This window comes from Embiotoca jacksoni, unplaced genomic scaffold, assembly GCF_022577435.1.
Source record: "Embiotoca jacksoni isolate LCO1_2020_lvr unplaced genomic scaffold, fEmbJac1.0.p SCAF_48, whole genome shotgun sequence".
NCBI lineage: Eukaryota > Metazoa > Chordata > Actinopteri > Embiotocidae > Embiotoca > Embiotoca jacksoni.
Genome location: NW_027185401.1, coordinates 1315416 through 1336424, shown reverse-complemented (window position 1 = coordinate 1336424; position 21009 = coordinate 1315416). Strand labels below are relative to the sequence as shown.

Sequence of the window (21009 nt, the reverse complement as noted above, 5' to 3'; positions counted from 1 at the left end):
GTTATACTAGAAGTATTTCATCGATTCGTCGGCCTTTAAAACATCGGAAAGTATTGATGTGTTGAAGTCAGAAGATAACAGGACGTAAATGAGTTTCTCCCACTGGAGACTCAATTTTTTTTTTTTAAATGAAACAGCACTGCTGTTTATCACCTGCTTGTTTTATTGATTCAGCTGCAGTTTGTGTGACTCGATTTCAAGAATTTGACACTAAAAAAACAAGTTTTCTAAAGAGTTTATATCGGACTTTATTGTGGTTGATGAGACTAAATTAGCATTGGTCTGTTTCTGCTTCCCAAAATGCAAGTAGATGATGAAGTTCCACAAAATTTAGCTGAAACTCGGTTACTTCCAAATTTCCACCAAACTTTCTCCACTTAGAAGTGTGGAGATTCTTTACTGGGACATTTTACTCCCAATATTCAGAATAGCAGGAAGCTCATGAAATTGAAAAAGAGTCGCCATCTGCGGTCGCAAAAATAGATCATAAGTTCTGGGTTTTTTTTATGTCATAATTTGTTGGTCAGTAATGAATCCAGTCTGTCTGTGATTTAATAAACGCGACAGGTAATGAATAGTTTCACCATCGATCTGATTATCAACGCTGGTCAGTGGGTTTTCAAGGTTTCAGTGTGTGTTTTTACAGATTTCTGAGTGTGTGTTTACACAGTGTGTGTTTACAGAGTGTATGTTTACAGATTTCTGAGTGTAAGTTTACACAGTGTGTGTTTACAGATTTCTGAGTGTAAGTTTACAGAGTGTGTGTTTGCAGATTTCTGAGTGTAAGTTTACACAGTGTGTGTTTACAGAGTGTGTGTTTACAGATTTCTGAGTGTAAGTTTACAGAGTGTGTGTTTACAGAGTGTGTGTTTACAGATTTCTGAGTGTAAGTTTACAGAGTGTGTGTTTACAGAGTGTGTGTTTGCAGATTTCTGAGTGTAAAGTTTACACAGTGTGTGTTTACAGAGTGTGTGTTTACAGATTTCTGAGTGTAAGTTTACACAGTGTGTGTTTACAGAGTGTGTGTTGCAGATTTCTGAGTGTGTGTTTAAAGATTTTTGAGTGTGTCTGAATTGTGCGTTTTCAAAGGTGTTTCAGGAGGTCTGAGTGTGTGTTTGCAGATGTCACAGTGTGTGTTTCCAGAGGTGTGTGTGTGTTTTCAAAAGTGTGAGTGTGTGTTTTTAGAGGTGTGTGTGTGTGTGTGTGTGTGTGTGTGTTTGTGTGTGTGTGTGTGTGTGTGTGTGTTTTCAGAGGTTTCCGTGTATTATTGCAGGTCTGCGAGCTGATTGGCCAGTCTGTCTGATGAAATCAAACCTCGTGTCGTGAAACAGTTTCTAATATTCTCTCCTGTATCTCAGCTGTTTGACCTTTTTTTTTTCTTCCCTCCCTCTGAGTTTGTTCGGGTGAACCTCAGCTCTCCAGTTTCATAAATGAGTTTGACGTCTGCTTTATGTCCACCTGCCAAAAAACGACAGTCGATACCAGCGGGCAGGAAAATACCTTTTTGTTTGTTTGTTGTTTTTTGTTTTTTTTTCCCTGCAGCTCAAAATTCACTGTTGTTCCAAATGGTGGTTTTGGAGCTGCCAGAAGGTGCAAACTCATCAGCTGCAGCCACAACTACGAATCACCCGCTGTTGTCTTCATATCCCATCCTGGAATCAGCCAATATGACCTCACAACTAATATATCAATGAGTCCATTTATTATTTTCCTCATTTATTCTAGCAGCTGATTTTTTTAAATTTATTTATATATATGTATATTTCTGCCCTCTGTTGATATTTTGGGGCTACAATAATCCCCAAAAATCTATATTTGATCCGTCAGAGTTTGTCATTTTAACTCGAGTATCGTTTTATGAATTGAAAACTACCTTTGTAAATATTGTCCCCCCCCCCACACTTTTGTCCACTTATCAGTCAAACACTTAAAGATATTTTCCTATTTTCTGCTGCTTTTTCGGTTTCAGGTTTCTTTAATTATGAATGAATTGTTGTGATATATGTGATATAATAAGAAATAGTTATTTATTAGTGTGGTGGTAGTTGTTGGTATGGAGGGTGTACTGGTTTTCCATCGTACTTTGGACAGTGTGATGATGAAACGTGTTCACTAACATATTATTTGATACTTAAAGTGTGAAAATTGAACTTGCGGAAACCCTGCTCCGTCTTGCTGGTTATTTTTGGCTTCAACAGTTGCTTTTTGTCTGAATGTGAAGTTGGAAGTCGTGCCTGCGAGTCTCTACTCAGGGCGACAAAAAGCCCCTCTATCAGACGCAACAGTTTATTTTTGCTCCTCTCGACTTCCGAGGAAAACGCCGAGCGGCTGACTCATCGCCGCGTCTCTCGTGTTGGACTGGCAGCGCCTTGTGTGTTTTTCTCGGCAACACAACATACGCAACATCCAATATGGCCGCTCCATACGGGCAGCTGGTGTCGGAGCGGAGCGGGGAAACTACACGTGTGAAAATTCAACCTTTATCGCAAAGTGCTGCTCCGCTGGTGAGTTGAGCGAAGTCACCAAACGGCGTTGGGTTTGGTATGAAATCATCTCGGCTCACAGGAGCTCGTTTCTGTCTCTGATTTATGACGTCATCAGGTTGAAATCAGCAGCATCGTAACACGAGGTCGAGGTAGACTGAGGCTAATTACCGCAGTGTTTATTTGCAGGGTAATTTACATGAATGCAAAACCCCAATTAAAGGAAAAGTTTAAAGTACATTTTCTCACCTTAAAAATAAAAATATATATTATTTTTGTGAGCACTGAATGTATCTACTAACAATTGAGTTCAATTATTGTCTAAAAATAATTTCCTTCATATTCAGTCCAGTGGTTCCCAACCAAAGGGTTCGGGCCCCTCCTGAAGGCCACCAGATCAATCTGAGGGGTCATGAGATTAAAAAACATCTTTTATTGTGAAATTTTACATCATGACCGTTGAGTAAATGAAAACTTGCATCTTGCAACTTGTCACACGTCAAAATAGTTGGAAAAAACGTATTTTAGGAGATGACCACATGATTTTTTTCAATATAAACTACAAAATATTAAAATCTTAATTTGAATGGAAGCCACTACTTTAGGCTGTCAAATAATTCAGCAATAGTGCCATAAGAAATACACAAATAGCCTTTAAAAGGAGTATAACATGGAAAAAAGTACCTGAATATTCGAGTAAATGTACTTCAACACAGGAACATTATTTACAGGACGTATGTAAAAAAACAACCAAAAACATCGAAACCGCCGTTCGGCTCAAACCGCGGCTCACCGAGGGGCGCTAAAGCGTTGTTGCTCAAGGGCACTTCAGCGGCTCGGCGCTGACAGCAGGAGAAGCATTACTCACGCTCTTCACCCACAGATTATGATGCACAGGCAACACTTCAACGTGACATGTATAGGAAAAAAACGGGAGGCAAGTGGGACGCGGATTAAAGAGCAAGAAACAGATGGGTGGACGACGATAAAGAAACTCGGGAGGAGGTGGGGGGGGGGGGTGGGGGGGATTCAGATACATGAAGAGGTGGAAGAGACGGATTTGTTGTCAGGAAAAAAAACAAAAAACAACCGGCGGTAAATGTAACGCAGCAGTTTATTTTCAACTATAACCGACATGGGAAGTTGTTGGTTTGAGTCTTGGAACGACTAAAAGTGACCAAACGACCAAAACGAACGCAGGTTCTTCTACAGGTGGGATTCCAGCCTGAATGTTTTTGAGGGAAGTCGGGTCACCATGTCAGTTCAACACTTCTTCTGACAGGCTGCCAGTTGGACTGATAACTCAGATAATTGAATTTAAAAAAAAGTTGTTTTTATTTCTTTATTTTTTTTAATTATTACTATTAGCTGGGTTTTGCTTTCGTTCCCTGGCGGAGTTCAGGGATCTGCGACGGCCCCCCCCTCTATCAGAAAACAAGTATGTAACCAAGTTCGAAGAACAAGTCTAAAAACATAGTCCAAAGCCAATCCAAGTCTAGTCTACGACCATGTTCGAAAACTAGTCTGACGCCAAGTCTGTAACCAAACGGAGTCTGAAACGGAGTTTGAAAACAAGACTGAAACCAATCTAAGAATCGAGTCCACAGCCAGTGCAAAGCTGGTCTGAAAACCAATTCAAAACCAGTTTAAAGCCAAATCCAAAAACCGGAGTCTGAAAGCAGTCTAAAACTAATCATGGCGTCCTCACTTTCAAACACATGAGCCCAGTCCTGCACTACAGACTTAAAGGTCCTGTTTTACTGCTGGATTCTCAGCTATTGATCACAGCTGTGATTTATCTTTTTTTGAATGGGGGTCCCCTCCAGGTTTTGTGCCCCCCCCCCCCTCCCCGTACCCCCCTCCCCCTGGAGGGAATTTCAGGTTGCCGTATCAAGTCGCAGCTGCTATGAACAGGACTTGAAGTACCGTAGTACCCCCTGAATTTCGGTTTCCATAACAACACAGTTGGAGAGAGTGAAATCCGATCCAGAGTGGAGGCTGAGTACTCGGGTCGAGCGAGCGTGTGTGAAAGCAGAGAGAGAGAGAGAGAGAGAGACAGAGAGAGAGAGAGAGAGAGAGAGAGAGAGAGAGATAACAAAGCGACGGAAACACGAGATGTTCAACATCAGCAGTTTTTGGTGGCAGATCGGTGGTGGTCCTTTGGCCTCGTCGCGGCCAATCCAGGCGAGCCTGACACGAGATGCTCCTTCCCAGAATGCACGACTGCATTAAATCCTACGTTTTGCTCTTTTCCCGCCCCTCCCTGCCTTCCTTCACGTCTCCAGAGTGACATTTCTTTTTTAACTGGAAAAAGCAGCAGCAGCAGCGTCAGTGGGTGTGAAACCATCTCGGTCAGATGAAACCCCCTCGTGTTGTGACTGTGGCAAACATTTTCATGCTTTTTTTTCCCGAAATCACTTTGAAGTATTGCACGGTCCTCGGCAGGTGGAGGCTGCCGAGACGACGGTTCCTACTAACGCCGAGCACTCGTTGGTTGCTTTTCCATTCCCTTTTTTTCAGCACCATGGACAGAGATCACTTTTGCAAACTGTACCAAACTCCATTAAGAAAAATGGAAATTCTGAAATATAACATTACCGCTGCTACTGAAACAATTAAACATTGGTCATTAACACAAAAGTGTATCAGAAAAACTTTATTATACAATTCGGCCGGCTCTGCCCCCTTTTAGATGTGAGAATTTTCGGTATTTTCTCATTAGAAATCAAACATCTTTTGTTATGGGGCCGTTTGTTCGGACGACACGAGACGTTTGAAAGATGCCTCTTCGGACTCTCAGAACTTGTGACTGTCAGTTTTTCACAAAAATTGTTTGTTTGAGAAAGTGATTGAAATGAAAGAGTTACATTTATTCTCGACCCTGGAAAAAGTAGATGAGAAAAAAAAAAAAAATTGCAAGTTAAGGTCAAGTTATCAGCTTTAAACGTCTCAGATGAAGACTGCAGAGGAAGATTGTTGTCAAGAGGGATGACAAAGATGACGAGTTTCAGCCCCTGAGTGATATAACATATATAATAAAATGGTGCTTAAAATGTAAATGGATAATAAAAGCGGATTAACTGCGCTCAATTTTCACCCGCTCTCTTCCCTCTCCTTCCTCTCTTCTTGTTTCTCAGCAGAACCTCATTTACAATCCATCTGATTGGTGTCAAACCTGAAACAAAAGAAACCCGACGACAGGCCGACGAGTTTCAAATTCGCTCTCAGATCTTCTCTGATTTTGCTGAGCCTGCAAAAAGCTATTTTTTGCCCACATAATTATCTAAAACGTCAGCAACTCACCGTTTGAATCCGGGCTGCATTGAGATTAATGTCACATCTGTGTCTCACCGGCTGCTGCTGGCGTCTTCAGTTTGTCCTGCGTTATGCATCTGGTAGATACTCGTGTTGATCGCTTCCTGCCGCGCGGGCTCGATGCGCCCGTGTCCTTGTTCCGTCCTTGGTTCGAGTTGCGTTGTCGGCCGCACGAAAGAAAACGTGGGCGGAAAATGAATCGACAGACGAGACCGAAAACTTCCTTGTAGTGTGAAGAAAACAGAGGACTTCTCCTTACTCTCCGCAAACAGTCCTGCTGCCGTTGGGGCCCTCAGGGTTTTTTTTTCTCAGGGCTCTTATTTTGGCGGGTGCTCCATTTCCTGCTTCCTTCATCGAGTCAGTGTCGCAGTCGTGGGTTAGAAAAGGTGTAATCTTCGTGCAGAAATGAAATGTAAGATACGTTAACTCGATATTTCAACAGATATCGAGTACAAAAACGGTAAGAATTTTTTTTTAAACTTCTTTTTTCGGGGTTTTTTTTTTAGTGTAGAACCGAAGTCGTAGATGCTACTTTAAACATTTTGGTGTTTCAAGGTCAAAGGTCACAAATACTGTCACCTCACATTAACTCATGCCTGTGAACACAAACAAGACCTGAGTCACTTAATTCAGTCTCATGTATAAAAAAATTCCCTCTGTGGACGGGTTTTCACCAATAACGGGCTGCTAATGTTTACCAGTTGTGGATTCACTTCAGGGTTTCCTAATGGACTCTGTGGTTGTGGTCATTTAGTGTAATGACATTTATCTTCTACAAATGTTGTAACAGTGGGAGTCATTCAGACTGTCTCGTGGAGACATGAAATGTAAGATTCGGGCTCCATGAACGAGACGTTTCACCACATATTGAGTCTAAAAACTGCCCGATTTTTCATGTAGAGCGAAAGTTGTAGACGCTTTCTTTGCTACCATGTGGCAAAAAAAAACCCAGTGCTCTCCGTACAGTACATTTCTTACATTTCTTGGTTAATTAATCTGTAAAATTTGAAAAGGCACAAAAAATATTTTTGGTTTTTGCGATGCTTTTTGCTTGAGTGATCATCGAAGAACCTTCATATATTCAATTTATTGCCGTAATAACAACAAAATTTTGAATTTTGAGAAGCTGGAAAAAGATCATTTTTCCTTGAAATGCAACTTTAATGCAGCTCTAGATAGATGCACCGTTGGCCGGGTACCGAACTTGGGATACTTTTATTCCACCAATCGAATCGCCTCAGCACTATCTAGTGTTAAAAAGTTGCCCTGTCATTTTCTACCAAAATGTCAAGACCTACTAGGCTACATCCACCATAACATGTTTTCATTTTAAAATACAAACTTTTCTACGTTTTGGATTTTGAAAACTCGTCAGCCGTCGGTAAGCCGCAGCGTTCCACCTGCAGGTCTGCTGTTTCGCCCGTGAACCAGGTTTCCTCTTTCCACGTGTCGTAGCTCCTCCTGCAGCAGAAACAGATGGCTGCCGTCGCTCCGGGCGACTGAAGTTACATGTTCATCGAGGAGTCGCTCCCGCCGAGCTGGCCGAGGGCCGAGGTGACAGAGCTCGTCGCTGCTGCTGGGGAAGTTTCTGTCTGCTGCCAGATCCTCAACCCATGTGACTCTTTAAAAGCCAAAGTGTCAACGCAAGTTGCACACACATCTGCAGCTGTTTTACACGTCTGAAAACCCCCCCAAAAAACACACTTTCCGTCTTTTAAAGCCTCCGTACCGGCTCCTGATGAGTGGACGGTGTATGACCGGCTGCCGAAAAAAAGATGGCTTTCATGATGGCGGCTCAGGAGGTTGTCAGTGTCATAATGAAGCCCTCGGGTGCTGTTCTGGGTGTTAAACACAGAGGGGGGAGGTGGGGTTGTCTTTGTTTTCCCCGAGTTTACCGCCAAATTTCTTAAAACGGCAGCAGAAATGTAACAGTATCATTTACAGTTATTGAAATTCAGATATAGCAAGCAAATATTTGTTTGTGCGACGAAGGCTGCTTTGATTTATTTTTATATTTTTTTCGTGGACCCATCCATCCACCCCAACCTCCTCCCTGAATGTTTTTTTTTTTCCAATCCAAAATCTTTTCCTGTTAAGTTTTACTTGCTTGCTCGTTTTGGACATTAAAAGACATTATTTTATTTTTAACTTTACTACAACGTGCCGTTCTTCCAGCGGTCGTATTTTTGAACCGTTGAGCGATAATACTTTTTTTTTTTTTTTACTAATAACAACCTGTCAATCTGACGGTGGTTTGTTAGAGCGCCCTCTGCTGGATTACACGATAAACCTCTTCAAGCGGTTTGCTACGGCCCTGTATGTGGAGGGGTGTGGTCTGTAAGACATCGCAGAGTATCGCCAAAAGAGATCTCAACCTAAGACTCGTACTTTTTCCGTTCTCATAAAATAAACCCGTCAGTTTTATCGAAAACATTTTCATCTCCCTTCCTCTCCGGCGACATTTCACACTTCTTCTGAGTCGACAGAGCAGCTGCTTCTGGGAAAGAAAAAAAAAAGAAAAAAAAAAATAGGCTCCATTAGTTATGAAAAATGTCTTTAATTATAACAACAACAAAAAAACCCTTTTCAGAGGTCCGGGCCTCGACGCGTCGGAGCCGCTTCGGGGACGTTAATCCGGTCGGTCGTAACGTTTTCGGGTGATTTCTGTAAATCACGGCGCCGGGAGTTTCCGCAGGTTCGGGACGCGTTCGCTTAATGACGAGCGTTAACGATTTGTTTTCGCTCAATGTTTGTGACGGTCGCTCGTTTCGTCGATGAGTCAGGTCTCTCTCTCTCTCCCTCTCTCTCTCTCTCTCTGTCTCTGTCTCTCTTTCTGGATGATTCGGCGTTCCCGTGACGACACCGCGGGGACTCGCTCTGTTGTCTTCCTCTCGAGCGCAATCACACCAAAACACCAGAGCAAATTCAATTGCGCCGCTGTTATCAGCATTAGTAGGCTACAGCCCCCCCACCACCACCCCACCCTCACCCCACCCCTCACCCCACCCCACCCCGCTCTCTCCATCTTCTCCTCCGTGGCAGAGATGCTTTATTCTTACTCCCCCCCCCCCCCCTCTCTCTCTCCCCAGAACCAGACGGCGGTAATGTTAGCGGCGCCCGTAAGACGCCTCAAAAAAAAAATAAAAAGGGAACTTTCGAGAGGATGAAGCTGATGCTGAAACCCGATATGTCACGTTTCAGAACCCCTCCGGGTGATGTGTGTTAGCGGGCACAGCTGCAGTTCAGCTGGTGGCTGAAGACAATTTCTTTCCCCCCTCATCAGCTCGTTTGTCTCCGAGGCGACGAGCGTAGTTTAGTGGCTGCAGCGAAGGATGCTGGGAAACATTAATAAGCGCTTTTTTTTTTTTTTTCCTCCCAGAGTCTCATCAAACACGAAGCGTCCCTTTACAGTTTTATTATTACGATTCCTCGCCGGGTTTTTTTTTTTTTTTGACCTGTGATGTGCGATGTGGGCTCCGGACCCCTCGGCCGTATTTTTTCCAGTCGTCACGTCTCTTGGCGGTCGTTCTTGTTCGTGGTCATATTATGTCGTTTTCTTTAGTTGTTTTCGCAGTTTGTTTGACTTCCCCGGGTGAATAATATCATCCTGGGAATAATATAATAATATCTCGTGCCCGGTCGACCCCTTCAGTGATCCATCCATCAATAGTTGTCATTTTTTTGGTGATTACTCGGGTAGTTTCCAGTGTGATCTCTCAGACTAACACATTCTCTGGTCACCGCTGCTGCTGGCAGGTTCCTGTGATATCTGAAACACACACACACACACACACACACACACACACACACACACACACACACACACACACACACACACACACACACACACGGGGATCGATGGGTGTAGGTGGAGCAGTCGGACCCTGAGGAGGATGATCTTACCGGGAGGAGGAAGATGATCTGGCCTTTATAAAGGGAAACCCCCCCTCTCCAATCCCACAATCCCTTTCTCCACTGCTGCCGCTGAGCACTGAACCTCGGTCTGTGATCCTGTTGTGTGTGTGTGTGTGTGTGTGTTTGTGTGTGTGTGGAGGGGGGAGGGGGGAGGGAGGATCGTTACCGTTTGTAATTTCAGTCTCCGTCTCAATCTGCCGTGTCAGTGATTTTCACAGACTGTCCGAAAGTCCGCCGGCCATGTTTACTTCCTGTGACACGATGGTAAAAATAAACCTTTTTTTTTTTCCTTTTACAAGCAACACCTGAAAGCAGCTCAAAGCGAGATGCAGTTCAGAATCTGTTCAGAGTTTTGTCTTTAAAAAAAATAAAGTCGAAGCCTAGAGATATAAATACTCTGGAAATTAAAATTCAAGATTTTATCAATTAGATTCATGCTGAGCTGATAAAAATGCGGGAAAAAAGGAAGGAAAAGTAAGACAAATTTTAAAAAGCCACGGGGAGTCGGAGAGCGGCGGATCTCGCAAATGAGACGAGAGCATTTATCATGAAAAAGGTCTATTTTTTATTTTTTTTTGCTCAGACCTGCTTCACTTTTGACTCCTCCCATTTTGGGACCAGGCCACACCCACTTTTGCCACCCCCTTTTTCAAACGCTCGTTTGTATTTTGTTAAGGTCGAGTTATCGCTCACTTACTCGTCTCCATGCTCCGCATATTATATTAGAGGCTTTTTTTTTTTTTTTTTTTTTTTTTTTTACTGAGTCATGATTTATACAGAATCCACAGGTGATATATATATAAAAAACAAAAACAAAAACAACAAAAAAAAAACAACAGAAATCTACGGTTGTAATCAATTCAGAAAATATATATATAAAAAAAAACTGAGAATGAGGAAATCACAGAACCGACTCGCTCGATTGGATGAAACGGCTTTTTGAATCTCAGCATGGATTTCCTGAATAAGTTGAAGGTTTTAGATAAATAAATAAATCTGTGGGAAGCGTATTTAATAGATGAGGGTGTGTGTGGCGCTTTCTAATCACGCGTGTTTTATGGAGAAAGTGGGTCAGGGCGGCGTCAGGAAACAAGGTTTTTTTTTTGGAAAAGGGAAGGACCAGAAAACACAGAAGCAGCGACCCGCCGACAGAATCCGAACCGGTGTAAAAGGGAAAATGGCCGACTTGACAGTTTCTTCTTCTAACAGCTGCTGAAGGAACATTTGAACACCTCTGGGGTTTTTTCTTCCGTATCAAGTGTCTTAAAAATTCTGAAATAGTAGCAGATGTATTTCCGTGCGAACACGTTTCACATTAAACAAAAAAACAAAACAAAAAACTGACAATTAGAAAAAAACTTTCATTTTTTTTCACATTATATCGACAACAGTACCCACCGCTTCTTCCTCTTCTCCTCATCTTCCTTCTCCTTATTCTTCCTGTTTTTTTTCTCCTCCTCCTCCTCTTCCTTCTTCTTTTTCTTCTTCTTCTCCTCCTTCTTGTTCTTCCTCTTCTTCTTCTCCTCCTCCTCCTCTTCCTCCTCCTTCTCCTCCTTCTCCTTATTCTTCCTCTTCTTCTCCTCCTCCTTCTTGCTCTTCCTCTTCTTATTCTCCTCCTCCTCTTCCTCCTCCTTCTCCTTGTCTTCCTCTTCTTCACCTCCTCCTCCTCCCTGACACAAAGAAAACTGCTGCTTAACATCAGGATTTCTAGAAGATGTGTTCAGGTGTGTCCTGTATATTTGTACGTTACTATTCACAATTCATATATATATATATATATATATATATATATATTTTTGTCAGCTGAAAATGGTTGTCTGGGTTTAAATTGTTAAAATGCATTTTGTCTTTGCAAAGTATTTCTCCATGAATAAAACAAAAAGTTGTTCCTGTCTCCTGGGTTCATGTTGGAGCAGAGGAAGTGGATGAGTGTCTCCAAAGCTTCTAAAAAAAAACAGAAAAAACCGGGAGACGGAAACATGATAATCAGCCTCTGGATGTATTACGGTCATTCGGTGCCGCGTGGCAGTAAAACATCAAACTTATTACCTCGTTAAAGTCACCGCGGATTAGATCATCGCACTGAGCGCGCTCAGTCTGTCTGTCGGAGGTTCAAATCTCCGGCTGGCTGTCGTTAGTCTGCTCCAATCAGAACGCTCGGAGCAATTACGGCGAGCTGGAAGACGAGGAAGGTTGACTCAGTCTACCTGTGTGTGTGTGTGAGTGTGTGTGTGTGTGTGTGTGTGTGTGTGTGTGTGTGTGCGCGCCAATTCTAGAAAGCTCTTCAGCTCGTAAAAAAAAAAAAAATGAATGAGTGAATTATTTATATTTTGTTTTTAATTTTCTGCCTCTTATACCTGAGACTATAAGGAGACACGCATCCTGCTTTCAAGACCTTGAAGTCCTCCTGCGTCTCTTTGCGGTCATAGTTTTTGGATACTTCGGAGAAGGGTTTTGACTCTGTGGAAGAGTTTGTTTTTCGTCTCTTCCTTCTTGTCCGTTCGGGGCAGTTTTTTGGTGACTCCGGGGTAACCCTCCGGGGTTTTCCCAACCTTAGTAAGACCTACCATGACGAGTAAACTTCTAGACTGGTGTTAAAAATGTAAAAAAATAATATCAAAACATTGGGAGGGGGTGTCGATTTTTGAAGTCCATTCAGTACAAGATTTTCATGCGTGATTCTACAATAAAGTTATCTCCTGTTAGCCCCCCCCCCTTCCCCCCCCCCCCCCCCCCCCCCCCACACACACACACGCGCACACACACACACACACACACACACACACACACACGGAAACAAACTATAACTCACATCCCGTTACGCCGGCCTTCCTTAGTAATAATGAAGTCCTCAAACATGAAACTTTAATGTTGACAGGAAGTCTTAGCGTCCATCAAATCCATCAACCGTAATACCCGCTCCCTCTCCGACCGGACTGGACTCGGTCCTCTCGGCGACTCTCTTTGCGAGGCAGGATAGTAAAAAAGTGCATCGGTGTGGTTTTATTTTGTGTTTGGGATGTGGAGTTTTTTTTTTTTTTCCCAGATTCTTCAGGTTCTTCTGACAGCAGGAGTGAACGTGTGCAACCGAAGCTGCTCGGATTGCAGAGCTTCGTCTCCAGCTTGACCCACCCTTTAACGCTGACAGAGCACTTAGCCCCGGTGTGAACTACGTGCTCATCATTTATTCAGGAACCAGGAACCATTTGTTCTACCCTCTTTTTTTTTCAAACCCCCCCCCCCCACACACATCTCAAGGCATCGTTTCCGATTCCTCCGAGGCTCGTCTTAAGGCACGGTGCTCTCCTCCTCCCCATAATGCCTCTTGCTTCCTGCCGAAGGCCTCGGGTGACTGGCTGTGCCACAGGGTTTGTTTCTTACAAAAAAATTTGGGGGGGCGGGCGGGCGGGCGGGGGGCAATGGGTGAGGCGGGGGGAGGGAGGAGGGCGCTCATCTGTTTTGGCAAGCAGGGAGATAGAAGGGAAGCTCTCTGTGTTTGTGGAGGGATTTTTGGTTTTTCTTTGTTTTTTTCCACGAGGCTTTGGAAGAGAACTGGAGAGTCAACAGAGGGGAGCGTCGCCGCTGTCGTGTAAAACTGGAAATTAAACAACAACAAAAAAACGGGGTCTGATGCAGATTTACCGGTAATTACAACGTGACAAACCGGCATCGCAGCAAAAACGTGAAACAGCTCACGCTTTTGGCCTGTCCAGGCGTGACAGTTACACGTTTTCCTGTTGGTGGACGAAAACAAAACCTACCGCCTGCGTAGACTCGTGGGACATTAAACTTGTAGCTAAAACACGTGGTTGGGGTTAGAAAGAAAAAAAAAAAAATCAACAAAAAAAACGTTATCACCTCCTGCCAAAACGTGGCTATTTCACGTTTTGCTTTTAGTGGACCAGCGTGTCTATTTCACGCTTTGCCGTGATACTGGGTTCCAACCTGACGTGAAATCTACGTTTCTGATTGGTTTTCCAAGCGTCTGTTGAATACCGGTCAGTCCTCACTCCTGAAGGAGGGAATTTAGCGAATGACACCATAATGATTTGTGGGGAAAAGTTGATTGACTTTGTATTTTATGAGTGACGTTGATGCTTTTTGAATAGGAGTCTATTGGAGCCAGACGTCCTTTGTAACCAGCCCCTATTGGCCATCAGTGGTATTGCACTTTAAGGCCAGTTTTATACACAGTCTGTGGTCTGAGCATTACTGACCAAGGGGCCGCCATCTGAACTGTTTTGGACCAACGTGGACGTCGCTCGTTTTCTAGATGAAATTGATCAGCTTTTCCACATAACTAGCTCACTACATATCAACTACTTTTCCGATATTGAGGCGTCGTCTTAGTCAGAGCAAGACGGCAACGTCCACTTCTGGTGAAGGTCATGTCGTCCATCTATATATAGACTTTATAGCGCAACCAAATGCACCGCTATCAAAGTCTCCCTGCTGTAGAGGTGTCATGTCAATAATTGTTCTTAACACATCTTAAGAAAGAGGTTTTTAGTGCTTATTAGCTTGTGCAGAAAAACTGCCCAATCCGACAACCTCCTGCTGAAACTGATCTCCCAACCTTAACCACAAAGATCCTTGAATTCCCAGAAAAAAAAGGAAACAAATCTGTAACGTTCATGTAAAAGTAATTGATGCGTGTACGCTGTTGAACAAACCGTTTTAACATCAGTCTGCATGAAACTTATTTTTTCTTGAAATAGCGAGTAAATAGTAAATTCCACCGACGATCTGACTTGTTAACCTCATTTCGCTTCCTTTAATGTGTGTCTCGACTGCAATTTTCGAGCCGATCTTTTCATTAAGAAGATATTAAAGCTTTGAGGGAGCTCAAAGTGCTGACAGGACCTTTTTTTTTTTTTTTTCTCTCAACAGCTGACGAACGCTGCTAATTAGCACTCATAACACGACTCATCACAGTTTTGCAGCGGAGATTCAGTGAAGTTCAAAGTTGCATTATTTTTTTTTTTTTTTTTTTTTTGCACGAGTGCTCTTCGGGCCTATCGGTTTATGTCGTTGATGTTTTGCCGGGCGGTTCGTCACTGAATATGCAGAAATCTCTAAAAGTTCAATTAAAAAGATTAATAAAAAGATTAACACCTGCTTCATCGCGTTTTTTTTTTTTCTGACGCGTCTTGCCGATGATCCTCTTCTTCCTCCGGAGCAGAGTTTAAGAAGCTTGTGCCTTTTTTTTTTTTTTTTTTTTTTTTTTTTAAGAAAGACCTGCTTTTACCTCAGGAGGTGTCGCACGGAAACAGAGGATCACAACTGGACCAGCAAAAAGCAGTGAAGGATACATTATATTTTATGCGTATCGAAGCCAAAAATCGTCGGGCAAAAGGTGCCGACCCACGTAGTGGTGGTTTGAAGGGCGGGTGAGAGGACACGGCGGGAGGCCTCGGGAAAAAGGGATCGGAGGGACTGCTGACCTGACGAGGTGGATTTTTCAATTTCCAAACGTTCGTAAAAGGGCAGCGGACCTTCCTGCGAAAGAGGACAAAGACGTTTTACTGCGTCTGATTCGTGCTATTGTGGAAAAAAAAGGAAAAAAGGCCAGCTGGAATCAGATGTCAGTGTTTTTTTTTTTGTTTTTGTTGTTTGTTTGAAATTCACTGGTAGAAAATGATGCTGTTGAACTTCCCTGAAAAGATTTTGTTCACTTTACTCCGCACGCATCTTCACACGAAGCTTTTAACTTTGTCTGCGATTTCAAAATGCGACTCAAAGACACTGAAGGAAGTCAAACGAATCGGATTGACGGACAACTTTTCTACGTTTCTTGCCGTCCGTTAGTTGAAGTTTATGGGCTGGATGTCTGAATGCTGCAGATAACCCCCCCCCCCCCCCCCTCCTCCCTCCTCCCGCAGAATTAACAAAGTAAAAGCAATGAAAATGCATTGAAATGCTAAATGATACAACCTCAGCAGAAAACATTGCAACGTTTCAAAAAATTGTACAAAACAAATAAACGATCCACTTAATAGCTTTTTTTTTTTTTTTACAAAGTTTAAACCCACACATTTGTGCACCAACATGCTTGATGTTTTTGATCCTTTTTTTTTTTTTTTTAATCCCTTTAATGTTTTTAACTCCTTCATTTTACTCCCTTACTGCTGGTTTATTTAATAGTAATTTAGTACATCATTTTTGATCTAAATGACAATTATCAGGTTTATTATCCACATTTAGACGAGTTAAAGTCTTTGAGGTGATGACGTCTTTTTATTCTTTATGTATTAATAAAACAAGGTGTCATTGCATCAAAAAGACATCTTTCCTTAAAAAGAGTAAAAAAACAACCCATTCATTTTATATTTGTCATAACTTTTGGAATTTTCTTAGAGGATCATATTGGAGTTTTAACCATTTCCACCCTGGAGGACTTCGTGTATCTGATATTAAAACGCAAGAATGCATCGCTCAAGTTTCAGCCACGCTAAACGCACTTCGGGAATTGCCGGTGTTTCATGGCGCAATTTATTTATTTTTTGCCATAATGTACATTTTAACGTGACGCCTGAAGCCGTCAGCGTCACAATCGTTTTCACCTCCTAAGATAAACAGACTCAACACAACCTTTCTGTTGAGAAAACACTCGTTCGCCTCCTCTTCTGCCTCCTTCCGCCTCCTTCCGCCTCCTGATGTGTCCTGATGTTTCGCTGCCGCCCTGGAGATGATAGCTTAGGAAGAGGACAAAAAAAAATAAATAAAAAAAGAGGCTGATGACTCCTCCCGCTCTGTAGCCCTTTAAGGGATGATTTAGGGGATAATTAGATCTGGAAAACATTTGGGCTCCGAGATGTGCAGATGCCTTTTTCTTACTCGCATAATGGATATCTGCAGAACAGATGGCACCGAGCATTTAGTCAGAAGAAGGCCGCGCCCCGGAGCCCAGGACCTCCAGTCACACCGAATATTTTGACCCATATTCATGTACGGTTTGAACAGTCATCTTCATTCAGTTCAGGTGTGTAATTAAGATGAATGAGCGGCAAACGTCTCCTCAATTTAAAGTAAATGTCAGTCAAGCGATGACGAAGTCGAGAAACACCCGCCTTCGAAAAACGACCCGCTGCTGATCTCTGATTGGTTAATTGACGACAAGGTGATCTACCATTGGGCTCGTACTGTGTGATTATATTAATGTGATTACTTGTAACTTTTCGGCTGTAATCAGATTTTAGGAAAATGCCAAACCTGGTGTCTTTTTTTTTTTCAGGATTTTTTTTGAAAACACCTTTAATGGAGCTGAATTTCTGTCGGAGAAAAATAAATCTGGTCATTTAGATCCCGCAGCTGTTTTTTTCTTTGTTTTTCGTCGCACAGGCGGAAAACTAAAACGGTTTACTACTCAAATAGAGTCCGAAAAGACAACTAACATTGCTAACATCGTAGAAATACGCTACAGTTAAGTACGCAACTAATGTCAAAGGAAAACGGCCTAACTGATAAAGTCATGGAAGGACGGCTAATAAGTTAAAGCTACAAAAATACAGTGAGCTACACGGCTAGTTATACGAAAACACCCAACGACACATCTAAAACCACAGAAAATCTGCGATCTGTACGACTAAATTCGTAGAAAGACGTCTGATATTGTAAAAAAAATATTAAATATTTAATAAACGGGTGATGGTGAGTTTTGACCTCCGTACGCGCAAAGGTTTTGTGTGATCGAAGGTGGACGGCGTTTACGTTTTCAGCCGCGGTAGCGAACTGATACGATACACAACGGCAACGATCAAACAGCCAGTCAGGGATTCCTCCACAACTCGGATGGAAGATGCTTTAATGTGTGTGTGTGTGTGTGTGTGTGTGTGTGTGTGTGTGTGTGTGTGTGTGTGTGTGTGTGTGTTTTGACATTTTCCAGCCTGCCCAGGCTTGTGAATAATTGATCACAGGCCTTCACCTCTTCTCAGTCTGCGTTCAGTTCGCCCTCCAGTCGTCCGTCCGTCTCTCCGTCTCCTCCTCAGGTCTGTCAATCACTCTCGTTTTCCTCCCGATTATTCAAATGCTTTTTATCTTTCTGTGCGGATTTTTGATTTTTTTTTTGTTGTTGTTGTTGAAAGATTATAATCGTTCAAAATCCTCAAATGAAAGCTCACACTTTGAAATAATCTTTCAAATAATGAGGCCGGTATGAAACAAACAAAAACAAAGACCAAATAGAAAGGACTGAAAAAAAACGATTTGTGCTTTTTAAAAGGTTCACGGGTTGAATTTCATTATCGGTTCTCGTTACATCGGCGCAACAGTCATGCAGTCGCACCAGTGTGCTGACTCGTCACTCGTACTTGTCACTTGTCTTTTGTTCGCTGTTGGTGAAACTTTTTGCAGTTTTTTTAATTTTTTTTATTTCTTAATAAAAATATGCTTTGTGTCACCGAGCAGAGACGTCTCGGTATGCTCCGCCCCTTCGAGCGCGCTCAGTATGCGGGGAACGTCTCACCAGACACGACGCTTATAAACTTTGTACGCTGTAACAAAAAAACAAAAAAACAAAAATAGATTTATCCAGCTACGACAGGCTTAGTTTTATGTAAAAAGTTCTTCACTCGAGCTTTAATAAAAAAATCCCTGTAAATGAGAAATATGTGCTTTCAGATTAACTCCCCCTCCCCCCCCTCCCTGTAGTTTGGGGTAAACAAAGGCCGGTTATTCTCTCAGTGCCGTCGCGGTCGGCTCGTTGCTCTTTTATCGGCCTCTTGTCACCGCTCGCTCACTTCCTGCCACCAGCTGTCAGTCGTCTCTGCTTCTGGTGTTCTTTCCCTTTTTTTTTGCCCTCCTTCCCTCCTTCCCTCCTTCCCTCCCTCCCTCCCTCACTCCCTCCTTCCCTCCTTCCTTCCCTCCCTCCCTCTCTTTCTCCAGCCTTTCATTTCTGCTTCTCACCCCCCTTTCTGTTTGTTTGGGGTTTTTCTTTTTCTTCTTATTTTTGTCTGGCGGCTTTTCCCTCGTCTCTCTCTCAACCTCCCCACCATCCCACCACCGCTCCCGGCTTCTCCTTTGTCTCCTTATCATTTTTCTCTCCCCTGCATATTTACTTTTCTCTCTCTCTCTCTCTTCTTTCTCCATCTTCTCGGGGGAGGGGCGGGCTGTGATTGACAGTATAAAGGTGTCACTCCGACCACACCACGCTGGCCTGTTTTTTTTTCAAGCTGCGCACTGAAGATTCCCACTTGTTGGATTTTATTTGGTTTTGTTATTAGAATAACTCTCTGATTTAACTGAGAAAACATACGTCGCCTTCAACTCTTAAGAAATACGTCGGGGGATGTGCTTGATTTGAGCTTTAATGCCGTGAAGGGAAAAATCGTCTACAACTCCTCTGAGATTTCATAAAGAATTGATCTGCATGTTCAACAATAATGCCTTTCATTTTTTTCATGTCCGTTTGATGTGGATGTAACCAAGTGTACAATTGGTGGGGGAGGGAGGGGTGGTGGTGGGGGGGGGGGGCACATAATTAGGTTCTCCTTAACAACCCTTTCGACCTCAGTCTGCTGACGGTCCACAGCCCACTCCCCACTGGCATCTGGACCAGTTGCGACTCGTTGCCACGGGCGACTCGTTGGCGACTCGTTGCCACGGTAACCCCAGGGAGGCAGGGGGTTTTGCTCTCGATTTCGGTCCTCCACACTCTCGGCTTCGGCCTGGTCAGTAAACCCCCCCCCCCGCCCCCCACCCGGTCTTTGTGCCGGACGTTTCTTCGCTCTGCTTTTCTCTGCAGCCGAGCAGCAGAGCGATTGAAGCTGTAGCGGGATGTTCGCTCTGTCGTCGTCGCCGCAAAACGGTGGAAAAGGTGGAGGGACGGCGAGCCGTTCATAAAAAACGAAGCCGTAACACCCCCCCCCCCCTCCTCCCACACACACACACACACACACACACACACACACACACACACACACACCCCGGAGACAACACGAGTATGCTGACTCCATCAATGGCTTATATTTAGCATGTTTGGTGGATGTGCTCGCTCAGATTAGGGAGTACGTTTGTGTGTTTGTGTGTGTTTGTGTGTGTGTGTGCACACATGTGTGCATGTGTGTGCGTGTGTGTACGTATGTGTGCGCATTAGCTACAGCACGATGACACAGCCATGTACAACAAAGAGTCTCAGTTGCTAGGCAACCCCATCTAAAAAAAACAAAAAAAACAACACTTGCTAACCAAAATATGTCCATGTATGCAGCAGCAGCGGCTTCTCAGCTGGAGGAGTTGGAGTGGATCAATTTGAATTGCTGAGAGCAGCTCCTGCAAAATGTCATCGCTGAAAACAAAGTATTAAGCGAGCTTTCAGCAGCACGTTATTTTCATGTTGAAAAAAAAAATCTTATTTACACAAGCCGGCGTCGCAACAATTTACATGCGAGTCGCCAAACAGACTTTGACTTTTTTTTTTCCTCTATCGTGGAGACCCGAAGAGAAGACGGGACACCACAAAACAGAGTCGGCCAAAAGAAGGAGAGCGAGGCGAAGCGGAGCAACTGGAAACAAAACAAAATCTGCAATATTATGAAATCCTCATCGCTGATAAGACGAGGAATTAGGCAGCCAAAAAAGCTGCAGCGGGTGCAATCTTTACACAGATTATTTAATGTTTAAATAAAGATTATTAACCTTTTTCTGTTTTGTAGCTAATTGGAGCTGAAAAAGGTTTCAGCCTCCTGCGACGGGCGGCGTTACTTTGATACGCCGACTTTTCCTCGACTTAACGTAATAATGTTTTCGCAATATTTTGAGATTACGTACAATTTTCTGCGCACAACAACAGGTCGATTGACAGTATGGGGGGGTGTATCGAGAAAGTTCCCAGAAAAAGTCGTACATAATTAACACATGATCCATTAAGAGCAAATTTCCAGCTTTAGGAGAGACCAAATTTTTTTAATGTTTTCTAACTTTTTTTTTGTGTGTTTGAGCTTTTGGCTTTGTTTTTGTTTTTTATAACGTCATCCCATTGCGTCCTCTTCGTTAACAGTTTAACGGCACCAACTGAAGAATCGACGCCACGAGCTGTTTATCCGAACAAACAGTCTTCTTTTCTTCTTTTTTGCACGTTTTCTTTTCGATGAAATCCCTCTTCTTTTATATTTTCTGCTTTTCCCGGGACCGTCTGTTCTTTCGAGAAACTCTCCAAACTCCCGGCATCTCCGTGAACTTCGCCCGAGTTGAAACCCCGACCCCTCGGTGACCTCCAGGAGGTCGCTGGCGGTGAGATTGGAGTCATCCCTTCCCTCGGAAAACCTTCCAGTTCTTTCTCCGCACTGCAGCTGGAGCC

The 21009-nt window shown here is 43.3% G+C and overlaps 1 protein-coding gene across 2 annotated transcripts in view; it reads left to right on the top strand.

Annotated features, from left to right (window-relative positions):
* kcnq3 (potassium voltage-gated channel, KQT-like subfamily, member 3) overlaps positions 1-21009 on the top strand; it is an 88294-nt gene that overhangs the window by 2075 nt on the left and 65210 nt on the right. The gene's annotated exons all lie outside the window — the stretch shown is intronic.